Raw genomic sequence first — 13,609 nt, 5'->3', positions numbered from 1 at the left:
ATGAAGTCCTTCGAGAGACTAGTTCTCCAGCACATCAAGCACTATCTTCTTCCAGACTTCGACCCTCACCAGTTCGCATACCGTGCGAACAGATCCACGGAGGACGCCATCACCGTAGCTCTTCACTCTGCGCTGAGCCACCTGGAGCAGCAGCAGAGTTACATTCAGATGCTCTTTGTGGATTACAGTTCAGTCTTCAATACAATAATCCCAGACATTCTCACTATAAAACTGGACATTCTCGGCCTCCCCCCTCACATGTGCCTGGATCAAGGACTTTCTGACCAACCGACCCCAGACTGTGAGACTTGGCCCCCGCCTCTCCTCCACCCGCACGCTAAGCATCAGCTCCCCACAGGACTGTGTGCTGAGCCCCCTCCTACTGCCTCTACACCTACGACTGCAGTTCGTCCCACCAAAACAACCTGGTCTTCAAGTTTGCTGATGACACCACTGTGGTCGGACTCATCTCTAAGGGTGATGAGACAGCTTATAGAAAGGAGGTCCTGAAGCTGACAGCCTGGTGTTCAGAGAATAACCTCGCACTGAACACCAAGAAAACCAAGGAAATCATCATTGACTACAGGAAGCACAGCATCGACCCAGCTCTCCTTTTCATCAATGGCGAGTGTGTGGAGAGGGTTCACATCTTCAAGTTTCTTGGTGTCCTCATCTCCGATGATATCTTCTAGTCTGTGAACATCACAGCAGTCACCAAGAAGGCTCAGCAGCGGCTACACTTCCTGAGAGTCCTCAGGAAGCACAAGCTAGACTCCAACCTGCTGCTGACCTTCTATCGAGCATCCATTCAGAGCCTGCTGACATACTGCACCACAGTATGGTACAGCAGCTGTACTGCTGCAGATAGGAGAGGCTCCAGAGAGTCATGAAGACAGCTCAAAAGATCATTGGCTGCCCTCTCCCCTCCCTGATGGATATTTACAGCTCCTGCTGCGTTAGCAGAGCCCTAAACATCACTAACGCAGCTCCCACCCTGGCTTTGAACTGTTTGACCTGATGATCTCAGGAGGGCGCTACAGGTGTATTAAGACCAGAACAAACAGACTCAATGACAGTTTCTTTCCCAAAGCGGTAACCATCCTGAATTCCCGCGTGCACGATGATAATGTGCAATATTCCATCTTATAATGTGCAATATTTATCATTTTTAACAGTTTATATAGTAACATACTTATTCTGCAATGTACATACCACCCAGGATCGTGCACTTTACCTTCTAATGTTTAATTTATTATTGGATATTGCTGCTTTTCTGTCTTACTTGCCTGCACTGATTTTGGAGATGGCTCTTAATCTTGTTGTACATCATATTGTTGGGAAAGTGTAGGAACACGGACCCACAACAGGGGGCGCAAATGAACGGACAATGGAGTAAGTCAAAATAACAAAGCTTTACTGTTGTGAATGTGCACAACGAATACAACCAATCACAGCAATGGACAACAGTCAATTCACAAAAGTGTCGTGTGGGCAGGCTCGAAGATAGGAGACGCCTCTCCAAGGTAAGACCGGAACCACACGGCTTCCTCCACCACAGGACCCCGGGAATACTGGAGCCGCCAAGTCCCGAACTCCCAGGTGGCCACTGCCTCCGCGTGTCGGACCTGGTACTGCTGGCGAGGAACAAAGGACAGTTAGATGGGGGCGCGTTTGCACCCAGGACTCCGAACAGCAGGGAAGTTACCTCCACCTCTCGTTGGAACAGTAATCCACAAACTAGCACAATCCAAAAAGATACACTCCGTAGCTTCGATACGTTACCTCTCTGGTAGAAACGATATCTCGGCAATGAGGTGGAGGTGCCGTCCTGCTGATATACCCCACAGATGATTGCCGTCAGCTGTCTCAGGTGATGGGTGACAGCTGTCACCGTAGCTGCTCACGTGAGGCGGCGGCGCCCTCTGGTGCCTGGAGCCCGCACTCCAGGCAGGGCGCCCTCTGGTGGTGGTGGGCCAGCAGTACCTCCTCTTCAGCAGCCCACACAACACATATAATGACAATAAAAGGCATTCAATTCAATTCAATTCAGTTCAATTCAATTCAATATATTTGTTGTAGAGATGCAGCAAACACAAAGGGCCAACATTTGACCTGAGCAGTCAGAGGTTGAATCTCAGTGTCCGGACTTTACACCGGACTGAGACCCATATCAGACCTACAAGATCATGACATTTTGTCAACTCTCACAGGTCTCAGCTGGTCTCCGCTGTGATCTGTTATTTGCGTTTACACCAAGCGTGCATTGGAACTGAATTGTGCAAGTGAAAATTATATTAATATCTGAAATCATTGTTGCAACCCCATGAAGAGTCAACTGAGAGTCTATTATGACCCACAGGATCAGGTTGAGAGGGAGCCGGGACGTGTGAGAGTTTATCAAGACTGAGTACGAGACCTGTGTATCTGTTAACTGGTCGCACAACTTGTGCAAATGTTTTAAACAGTTCAATACACTCGCACACCTGTTGGAGAGTGAGGAGGGTTGATTGAGAGTGACGGTGACCAAGAGTTTATCTTCATTCTGACCATGGAGAACCCGCTGTGACCAGCCTGCAACCCCAGTGGGAGTCAGTGAGAGTTTTTCGATGACAACTTGGTCGTGGACTCGGTGTAAATGGGGTGTAAGCCTTGAACCCACACAGCCTGGAAACTGACAGGGAGCAAGAAGCTGCAAGGGTTCAAAATGGTTTAACGAACAATTCAGAAAAAATACATTAATAAGCATGTTGCTCTTTAAACAATCATTATTTTGGATGAATGCATGCAAGCAACTAAATCAACTCTCACAGGTGAGGGAGGGGTCATGCATGAGCCACATCCACTTAAATGACCAACCTGATCAGGTCCTGATGGACAAACCGTCCGTCCAGCCAGTCCTCCTGAATGTAGCCACCAAGCTGCTGCAGCCAGGTGGAGAAGTGGGCGTGTCCTTGACCTTTGGGGTCATCATGCTGAGGGAAGCGACACACAGCCGTCGACCGTTAGCTCACATTCCCTCAACATCCAACAAAAGCATCGGATCAAAACGTGAACAATAGTTAAGAGAGAGCCACTGCATTCTGCCAAAGTTTCCCCGTTTTTTATATTTGTAATTATGCTCTCACAGTCCCAATAAATCTTGAAGCATTTGGATAATGAAGCTGTACATTTGGGGAAAATGTTCTCACGTGCAGGTAGGCACATTTTCAGGAGTTCAAATGCAACAAACGGAGCGTTTTTCTTTAGAAATGGAAAATTTTATGGGTTATGAAACTGTGGAGCTCAGTGACTAATAAATGGTTTAAAGCATTCCTGCAGGGTGATGGATGATTACGACACAAACAGGAGGAGATTCCTGTGAGCGTGACGCCACCGTGTGGTCAGTAACTTAACTTTCCTCTACTTTTTGTTCTGCTTTTCTTCCTTAGAATTGTGCTTTAGACTTGATATCTTATGTTGTTTGTGTTTAAAAAAATATGTTTAACACGATCCCATGAGGCCTTTGTGGGCATTTTGTAAAAGTGTATTTCACTGATGTGCTCTTAAAAAGTGCACATTGTTTCCATTCTTATTATCTGCATTTCCATTATTATATTTTTATTTGTCTATATTTACATCTATCAATCTGAGTTTATAATAAGTCATGCAAAGAAAAATATAACTTCTAGCAAGAGTATCTTTATAGATTATTATACTGAGAAGACATGAGTTTGCAGGAACCACACAGATCACATTTAGAGATTATTGACAGCAGGGAACAGCGGCCAACCACCAGAGGGCGATATGGCACTACATACATCACTTCTTTCTGTGTAATGATTAATTTTCTCACTATTTTTACTCTACGTGTTTTCATTTTCAGAGTCCTCATTAGTGCCAAATCATGTTTGAAAACTCACTGGAAAATGACAAGTGTTGGAACAACTTTAAAAAAATGGATCTCTGACTTCCTGACGGACAGGACACAGCAGGTGAGGCTGGGAGCATGGATATCAGCACCGGCGCTCCTCAGGGGTGTGTGCTCTCCCCACTGCTTTTCTCCCTCTATATAAATGACTGCACCTCAGGGAACCCCTCTGTTAAACTCCTGAAGTTTGCGGACAACACCACCATCATTGGACTCATCCAGGATGGTGATGAGGCTGCAGACAGACAGGTGGTGGAACAGTTGGTCCTCTGGTGTGCTCAGAACAGCCTGGAGCTGAGCCCACTCAAGACTGTGGAGATGATAGTAGACTTCACGAGGAACCCACAATCACCCCCCTCCCCCCCATCCTTAACAACACTGTGTCTACTGTGGACACTTTCCAGTTCCTGCAGGGCTCGAAATAGTACGTGCATGTGCTAGTTTATGCACGTATTATTCGAGTGGTGCACGTAATTTTATACTCCACTTGCACTGGTGCAAGTAACTTTATCCACGTTTTATCAACTATAAGCACCAGTAGAATGAACCAATAAAGGAATAAATAAGGAAAAAACAATTTCCAGTGTGTTGTCTTCGTCTTCCCTGCGTTTTAGGACTGTCACACATGGAGCAAGTTGCTGTGCTCTATTTGTTGCGTTCGTGCACGCACATGTAAACAAAGAAAAGAAAAAAAAACTGGCTGCAGTTCCTCTCTCTCTCTGCCCTCAAACTCTGTCATCATTGTGTTATAAACCAGTCATCATTTGTTTTATTATACATCTGCGTAATTAATAAAATTACCTTCACGGATGATTAGTTCGCATGCGCATGTGAACAAAAAAAAACAAACTGGTTGTCGCTGCAGTTCCTTTACGGAACCTGGGAGAGGTCACTAAAGGTGATATTTTTTTCTGGCCATGATAATTCCTGTGCATGATTTTTTAAATTGAGCCCTCGAATTAATAAAACGTGCGCACGTTTTCCTTTCTTTCAAAATGAACTCCATAATATGACCTAAATTGTCATCCTCACAACGGGGAGACGCTTCGCCCTCAGTGTCCTTTTTAATGTGCTTAAACTCCAGATGATGCCATGCTGGGTAGTTGGAGTTCTCTATATGTCCTTGTATGCCCAAACCATGATGATACACTCTGACCAGATCCATTTCTAATGGGGAAATGTATTACACTGTCTCCTGGTTTGTTGACTAATAGCCAACATTTATGTATCAAGACAATATTGAGTGCACGTTTGATAAATTGTGGCCACGTTTAAGTAGATCGTGCCCTTGTTTCACTCAAACGATGCTTAAAACGTGTGCACAATATCATAAAACTAGCGCACAATATCATAAAACATGCGCACAATATAAAACGTGCGCACATTCTCTCCACATGCAAAACATTTTACAATGACACTTCCAGGGCTCCGTAGTTCCTCGCTCTGTTTCCCCCTCAAACTCTGTCATAATTGTGTTATAAACCAGTCACCATTTGTTTTATTATACATCTGTGTAGTTAATAAATAAAATAATCTTCACGGACAATTCCTTCATGCACATGAAAAAAAAAACTGTCTGTCGCTACTGCTGCTGCTGCTGCTCTCCCCTCAAACTCTCCCCAGAGAGGAAGAGTCTGAGACATCAGAGGAGTTTTAAGGTTGATATAAAACTGACTTTTGGTTGTGCAAGTAACTTTTTTTGGCGCAAGTAATTTTTTTGTTACTAGCACCAGTGCAAGTAGGTTAAAAAATGTATTTCGACCCCTGTCCTGGGATGTGCCGTCTCCTGGGATCCTCTTGCTTGCCTCTACTGGTGGTTGGCTCTCACTGCGGTATTGTATCATTTCCTGTTCCGGAGCACAGCGGTGTTTTTCTGTATCTGTTAGCTGTTTAATCTGCGCAGTTAGATTGATCTAGTTATCTAGATTACGATTTGTTTCCCAGTGTAATCTTTACGTGCCTTAACTAAAGCACTCCTTCTGCTGAATCACCTCTAAATTATTTACACATTATTCACTTTGCGTGTTTTTAGGAATCCGCTAGCTTAGCGTAGCTACTAGCTCTTAGCCGATTTAGCATGGCGGCTTCTCCTGTCTCTCCCGCACTTTTCTGCTCTGGGTGTGAAATGTTTAGTTATTCCTCGGCCTCCTTTAGCAGTAACGGTACTTGTAATAAGTGTAGCTTATTCGTAGCTTTGGAGGCCAGGCTGGGCGAATTGGAGACTCGGCTCCGCACCGTGGAAAATTCTACAGTTAGCCAGGCCCCTGTAGTCGGTGCGGACCAAGGTAGCTTAGCCGCCGTTAGTTCCCCCCTGGCAGATCCCGAGCAGCCGGGAAAGCAGGCTGACTGGGTGACTGTGAGGAGGAAGCGTAGCCCTAAACAGAAGCCCCGTGTACACCGCCAACCCGTTCACATCTCTAACCGTTTTTCCCCACTCGACGACACACCCGCCGAGGATCAAACTCTGGTTATTGGCGACTCTGTTTTGAGAAATGTGAAGTTAGCGACACCAGCAACCATAGTCAATTGTCTTCTGGGGGCCAGAGCAGGCGACATTGAAGGAAATTTGAAACTGCTGGCTAAGGCTAAGCGTAAATTTGGTAAGATTGTAATTCACGTCGGCAGTAATGACACCCGGTTACGCCAATCGGAGGTCACTAAAATTAACATTAAATCGGTGTGTAACTTTGCAAAAACAATGTCGGACTCTATAGTTTTCTCTGGGCCCCTCCCCAATCGGACCGGGAGTGACATGTTTAGCCGCATGTTCTCCTTGAATTGCTGGCTGTCTGAGTGGTGTCCAAAAAATGAGGTGGGCTTCATAGATAATTGGCAAAGCTTCTGGGGAAAACCTGGTCTTGTTAGGAGAGACGGCATCCATCCCACTTTGGATGGAGCAGCTCTCATTTCTAGAAATCTGGCCAATTTTCTTAAATCCTCCAAACCGTGACTATCCAGGGTTGGGACCAGGAAGCAGAGTTGTAGTCTTACACACCTCTCTGCAGCTTCTCTCCCCCTGCCATCCCCTCATTACCCCATCCCCGTAGAGACGGTGCCTGCTCCCAGACTACCAATAACCAGCAAAAATCTATTTAAGCATAAAAATTCAAAAAGAAAAAATAATATAGCACCTTCAACTGCACCACAGACTAAAACAGTTAAATGTGGTCTATTAAACATTAGGTCTCTCTCTTCTAAGTCCCTGTTGGTAAATGATATAATAATTGATCAACATATTGATTTATTCTGCCTAACAGAAACCTGGTTACAGCAGGATGAATATGTTAGTTTAAATGAGTCAACACCCCCGAGTCACACTAACTGTCAGAATGCTCGTAGCACGGGCCGGGGCGGAGGATTAGCAGCAATCTTCCATTCCAGCTTATTAATTAATCAAAAACCCAGACAGAGCTTTAATTCATTTGAAAGCTTGTCTCTTAGTCTTGTCCATCCAAATTGGAAGTCCCAAAAACCAGTTTTATTTGTTATTATCTATCGTCCACCTGGTCGTTACTGTGAGTTTCTCTGTGAATTTTCAGACCTTTTGTCTGACTTAGTGCTTAGCTCAGATAAGATAATTATAGTGGGGCGATTTTAACATCCACACAGATGCTGAGAATGACAGCCTCAACACTGCATTTAATCTATTATTAGACTCTATTGGCTTTGCTCAAAAAGTAAATGAGTCCACCCACCACTTTAATCATATCTTAGATCTTGTTCTGACTTATGGTATGGAAATAGAAGACTTAACAGTATTCCCTGAAAACTCCCTTCTGTCTGATCATTTCTTAATAACATTTACATTTACTCTGATGGACTACCCAGCAGTAGGGAATAAGTTTCATTACACTAGAAGTCTTTCAGAAAGCGCTGTAACTAGGTTTAAGGATATGATTCCTTCTTTATGTTCTCTAATGCCATATAACAACACAGTGCAGAGTAGCTACCTAAACTCTGTAAGGGAGATAGAGTATCTCGTCAATAGTTTTACATCCTCATTGAAGACAACTTTGGATGCTGTAGCTCCTCTGAAAAAGAGAGCTTTAAATCAGAAGTGTCTGACTCCGTGGTATAACTCACAAACTCGTAGCTTAAAGCAGGTAACCCGTAAGTTGGAGAGGAAATGGCGTCTCACTAATTTAGAAAATCTTCACTTAGCCTGGAAAAAGAGTCTGTTGCTCTATAAAAAAGCCCTCCGTAAAGCTAGGACATCTTTCTACTCATCACTAATTGAAGAAAATAAGAACAACCCCAGGTTTCTTTTCAGCACTGTAGCCAGGCTGACAAAGAGTCAGAGCTCTATTGAGCTGAGTATTCCATTAACTTTAACTAGTAATGACTTCATGACTTTCTTTGCTAACAAAATTTTAACTATTAGAGAAAAAATTACTCATAACCATCCCAAAGACGTATCGTTATCTTTGGCTGCTTTCAGTGATGCCGGTATTTGGTTAGACTCTTTCTCTCCGATTGTTCTGTCTGAGTTATTTCATTAGTTACTTCATCCAAACCATCAACATGTTTATTAGACCCCATTCCTACCAGGCTGCTCAAGGAAGCCCTACCATTATTTAATGCTTCGATCTTAAATATGATCAATCTATCTTTGTTAGTTGGCTATGTACCACAGGCTTTTAAGGTGGCAGTAATTAAACCATTACTTAAAAAGCCATCACTTGACCCAGCTATCTTAGCTAATTATAGGCCAATCTCCAACCTTCCTTTTCTCTCAAAAATTCTTGAAAGGGTAGTTGTAAAACAGCTAACTGATCATCTGCAGAGGAATGGTCTATTTGAAGAGTTTCAGTCAGGTTTTAGAATTCATCATAGTACAGAAACAGCATTAGTGAAGGTTACAAATGATCTTATGGCCTCGGACAGTGGACTCATCTCTGTGCTTGTTCTGTTAGACCTCAGTGCTGCTTTTGATACTGTTGACCATAAAATTTTATTACAGAGATTAGAGCATGCCATAGGTATTAAAGGCACTGCGCTGCGGTGGTTTGAATCATATTGTCTAATAGATTACAATTTGTTCATGTAAATGGGGAATCTTCTTCACAGACTAAAGTTAATTATGGAGTTCCACAAGGTTCTGTGCTAGGACCAATTTTATTCACTTTATATATGCTTCCCTTAGGCAGTATTATTAGACGGTATTGCTTAAATTTTCATTGTTACGCAGATGATACCCAGCTTTATCTATCCATGAAGCCAGAGGACACACACCAATTAGCTAAACTGCAGGATTGTCTTACAGACATAAAGACATGGATGACCTCTAATTTCCTGCTTTTAAACTCAGATAAAACTGAAGTTATTGTACTTGGCCCCACAAATCTTAGAAACATGGTGTCTAACCAGATCCTTACTCTGGATGGCATTACCCTGACCTCTAGTAATACTGTGAGAAATCTTGGAGTCATTTTTGATCAGGATATGTCATTCAAAGCGCATATTAAACAAATATGTAGGACTGCTTTTTTGCATTTACGCAATATCTCTAAAATCAGAAAGGTCTTGTCTCAGAGTGATGCTGAAAAACTAATTCATGCATTTATTTCCTCTAGGCTGGACTATTGTAATTCATTATTATCAGGTTGTCCTAAAAGTTCCCTAAAAAGCCTTCAGTTAATTCAAAATGCTGCAGCTAGAGTACTGACGGGGACTAGAAGGAGAGAGCATATCTCACCCATATTGGCCTCTCTTCATTGGCTTCCTGTTAATTCTAGAATAGAATTTAAAATTCTTCTTCTTACTTATAAGGTTTTGAATAATCAGGTCCCATCTTATCTTAGGGACCTCGTAGTACCATATCACCCCAATAGAGCGCTTCGCTCTCAGACTGCAGGCTTACTTGTAGTTCCTAGGGTTTGTAAGAGTAGAATGGGAGGCAGAGCCTTCAGCTTTCAGGCTCCTCTCCTGTGGAACCAGCTCCCAATTCAGATCAGGGAGACAGACACCCTCTCTACTTTTAAGATTAGGCTTAAAACTTTCCTTTTTGCTAAAGCTTATAGTTAGGGCTGGATCAGGTGACCCTGAACCATCCCTTAGTTATGCTGCTATAGACGTAGACTGCTGGGGGGTTCCCATGATGCACTGTTTCTTTCTCTTTTTGCTCTGTATGCACCACTCTGCATTTAATCATTAGTGATCGATCTCTGCTCCCCTCCACAGCATGTCTTTTTCCTGGTTCTCTCCCTCAGCCCCAACCAGTCCCAGCAGAAGACTGCCCCTCCCTGAGCCTGGTTTTGCTGGAGGTTTCTTCCTGTTAAAAGGGAGTTTTTCCTTCCCACTGTGGCCAAGTGCTTGCTCACAGGGGGTCGTTTTGACCGTTGGGGTTTTACATAATTATTGTATGGCCTTGCCTTACAATATAAAGCGCCTTGGGGCAACTGTTTGTTGTGATTTGGCGCTATATAAAAAAATTGATTGATTGATTGATTGAAGTGGACCTCCCACATAGACTCCATCAGGAAAAAGGCACAGCAGAAGATGTACTTCCTCAGACAGCTCAGGAAGTTCAACCTGCCCCAGGAAGTGCTCGTTATCTTCTACACATCCATCATCCAGTCTGTCCTGTGCATCTCCATCTCTGTTTGGTATTCCCTCTGCCTCCAAACATGACAGACACAGACTTCAGCCAACTGTCAGGTCTGCAGAAAAAGAATCATCAGAGACACCCTCCATCCAGGACTTACACCGGTCCATGACCAGGAAGTGAGCTGGTAACATCTCTGCAGACCCCTCCCACCCTGGACACACCCTGTTTAAACTCCTCCCCTCTGGTCGACATTACAGAGATCCGTACATCAGAACAACCAGACATAGGAACAGTTTCTTTCCACAGGCCGTCACACTGATGAACAATTTAACCTGACAAAAAAATCACTCATTCATATACCTCATGTACATCTTCAATCTGTTTGTCTGTTTCACACATTTTTTATTGCACATTTGCACATTTTTATTGCTGTGAATTATCAGAGTTGCCAACTCTCACGCATCTGGCGTGACACTCATGCTTTTAGCATCAATCTGATGCTCTCACGCACAAGGAAGAAATATCATGCCAAAATAAAAATTTCTCCCATTTATTTTTTGTTGATGACTAGATTAGACCAGACCAGATCACAGCACATTGTTTCTTAATGAAAAGAGAGGAGTGTAAGGCACGCGCACACAAAACAGCTGTTAACATCTGAGAGTTTGAGCAATGCTTCGGAGCTTGTTTCTGAGTTGGCCACTTTTTGGGTGATAAAGGTAATCCTATAAAATAACCTAACAAATCAAATAATCTACTGTCTAATAAAACTGGGTTGTGACTACAGACGGAGCCTTGTCAGTGTGTTGACACAGTGGGCTACAGACTTCAACTAGTTGCAAACAAGGTAATTTAAAGGACATGTCGTACTTTATTTATTGTCCTGGTTAGCAAGTATTCATAATTGTAAGTCTATCTGTGCATATGCGCTGAAAACTTGTGGTAGCTGTAGTGTTTTATTGATAATTATTTGTGACGGAGAAGCCGAAGCATTTTGAACCACTGAATTAATATGAAGCAATTGTGTTGAAATGGTTCAGTGTTTGAACCATTTGATATGGCAACATCTGTTGGCCAATCTTTAACATAGCACTTGCATGGAACAATGAAACGGGCACTGTTATGTGAAATAATAATAATAATAATAATAAGGTTCGATGTGCATCTTGAAATTTTGACTATATTTTTGCTTAAAGACATTAATAATATACTTGTATTTTAATGTGATTGTGTCATCATAAAATACTGTATGTAATAGAAATATAAATTGTGAAATGCTTCTGCAGCTAGGGACTGTTATGACATAGTTGTACAAAATGAAGGGGATTTGAGGGCTTAAAAGGTTTTTATTTAAAAATAAGATAATTTCAGTGGTGTTCGGCTCAAGTTTGTTCCTCGTCTCCAGTTTTGGAGAAAAGACTCACACAGCACAGTAGTTGGTGTCACATGAAGACAGATTTTGTCCAACTTATAAAGCATTGGATAAACAGCTGCCTCCCTCCTTACTATCAGGGCTTGGCACAAACTGGGTGGACAGAAATGCAAACTCACAGCGAATGCAGTTAGAATTAGGTTTTATCGTAAAAACAGGCAGGGATTCAGTACACAGGTGGTCCAGCAGAGAAGGAAAAGGTACAGACAGACGTGAGGCTGAGGCTTGGTCCAAAAAACAGGCTGAGGTCAAAAAACATGGCGTGGTGGTATTCAGAGGCAAAGACAAGTACGAGATCGAGGGCAAAACAAGGTCAAACACTGGCAGGCTGATACAAAGGCTAAACAAGACAAGGAACAGCTGGAAATTGAAATACATTCAACAATCTGTCAGTTGGCTGTGAGACTGTGAGGGCTTAAATAACTGGTGGTGTAATTAGGGGAACAAGACACAGGTGTCAGTGAAAGTTCTGGAAGGGTGCGTGACTAGTGAACAAAGATTATGCATGGTGCAAGATAGTGAAGACAGGAAAATAGAGTGGAGTGTTGAAAGAGACAAAGATACGTGAGCAGGTGCAAGAGTGGAAGTGGATGAAAACAGAGCAGAAAGAAACAAAGTGAGAGACAAAGAGACAATGGCAGGTGCGGTGATGTGGAGTGGGAACACATGATTTAAAACCTGAAGACAGAATACAAAGCAGCTATGAACTGGACCAGGACAGAGCATGAACATGAGAACTAAAAGCGGATCAAAATCTAACAAGTACAAACGCAAGAGTACATGAGAACTGAAAAAAAAACCCGACATTATAGCATAACTGAAATAACAAATGAAATGAGCAAAATAACCAAGTGATTGAACAAAACTTGAACAGAAATGAACGATGGCTAAAGTATGAAAAGTAACAAAGAAACAAAGCGACAAATCAAGATAGAACAGAATAAACACATCCGCTGACTACAGAATAGTGCAATAAATAAAAGGAACTCATTGATAACCAATAAATAAATGGAACATAATCAGATGAGAAACTCTTGAAGGCAAATAATAACCAAAACCTGTGACTAAAGCATAATACAAAAATGTGATAAACAGAAGTAATCTAAGAATACAAGATGCTCAAAACTGAACCAGTGACCAAAGGATAATATAAAGAAATGAAATAAACAGAATCAAACTAAAACTGTGACTAAGTGACCAAGAGTGAAGGATAACAGAAACAAAGCCAATGATAGCATGAACATGACAAGACATGGATAAAACACAGAAGGCTCAGAATGCAAATGTGGATACGAGTCCATACGTATGACAGACAGCCCTACGGGGCTGGATCATGACACTTACTATCTCTCCCAGCAAATTCACTACAGAAAATGGTTCTGGGGAGCATTAGCATGGCTAAAACCCTTCAGCTTCGGGGGTGGGGGGGGGCTCTGCCCCACCGGCAACCCAACAAGGACCATCTTGACCACCAGCTGTTTTAAGCATTTTTCTTTATTTGCCTCTCATGTGCCTGTAGATGAGCTTGCTGAAATATTTCAGAAAAAGGAAGGAGGATGAATGTGGAATTGAGAAGAATCAAACAGAGTTTCCCTTCTATTATTATTTTTATTAGGAAATGAGGACTTTTTTTTAATTAGGGTTAGGTTTACCAAAATTTTTTTGCAAGCAATCTCTCGCCAAGGTCCTAGAGTTGGCAACCCTGGAATTACTCAGTGTTTAG

The sequence above is a fragment of the Thalassophryne amazonica genome, unplaced genomic scaffold, assembly GCF_902500255.1.
Source record: "Thalassophryne amazonica unplaced genomic scaffold, fThaAma1.1, whole genome shotgun sequence".
NCBI lineage: Eukaryota > Metazoa > Chordata > Actinopteri > Batrachoidiformes > Batrachoididae > Thalassophryne > Thalassophryne amazonica.
The sequence above is the reverse complement of the archived record's forward strand: the minus strand, read 5'-3'. Positions refer to the sequence as shown.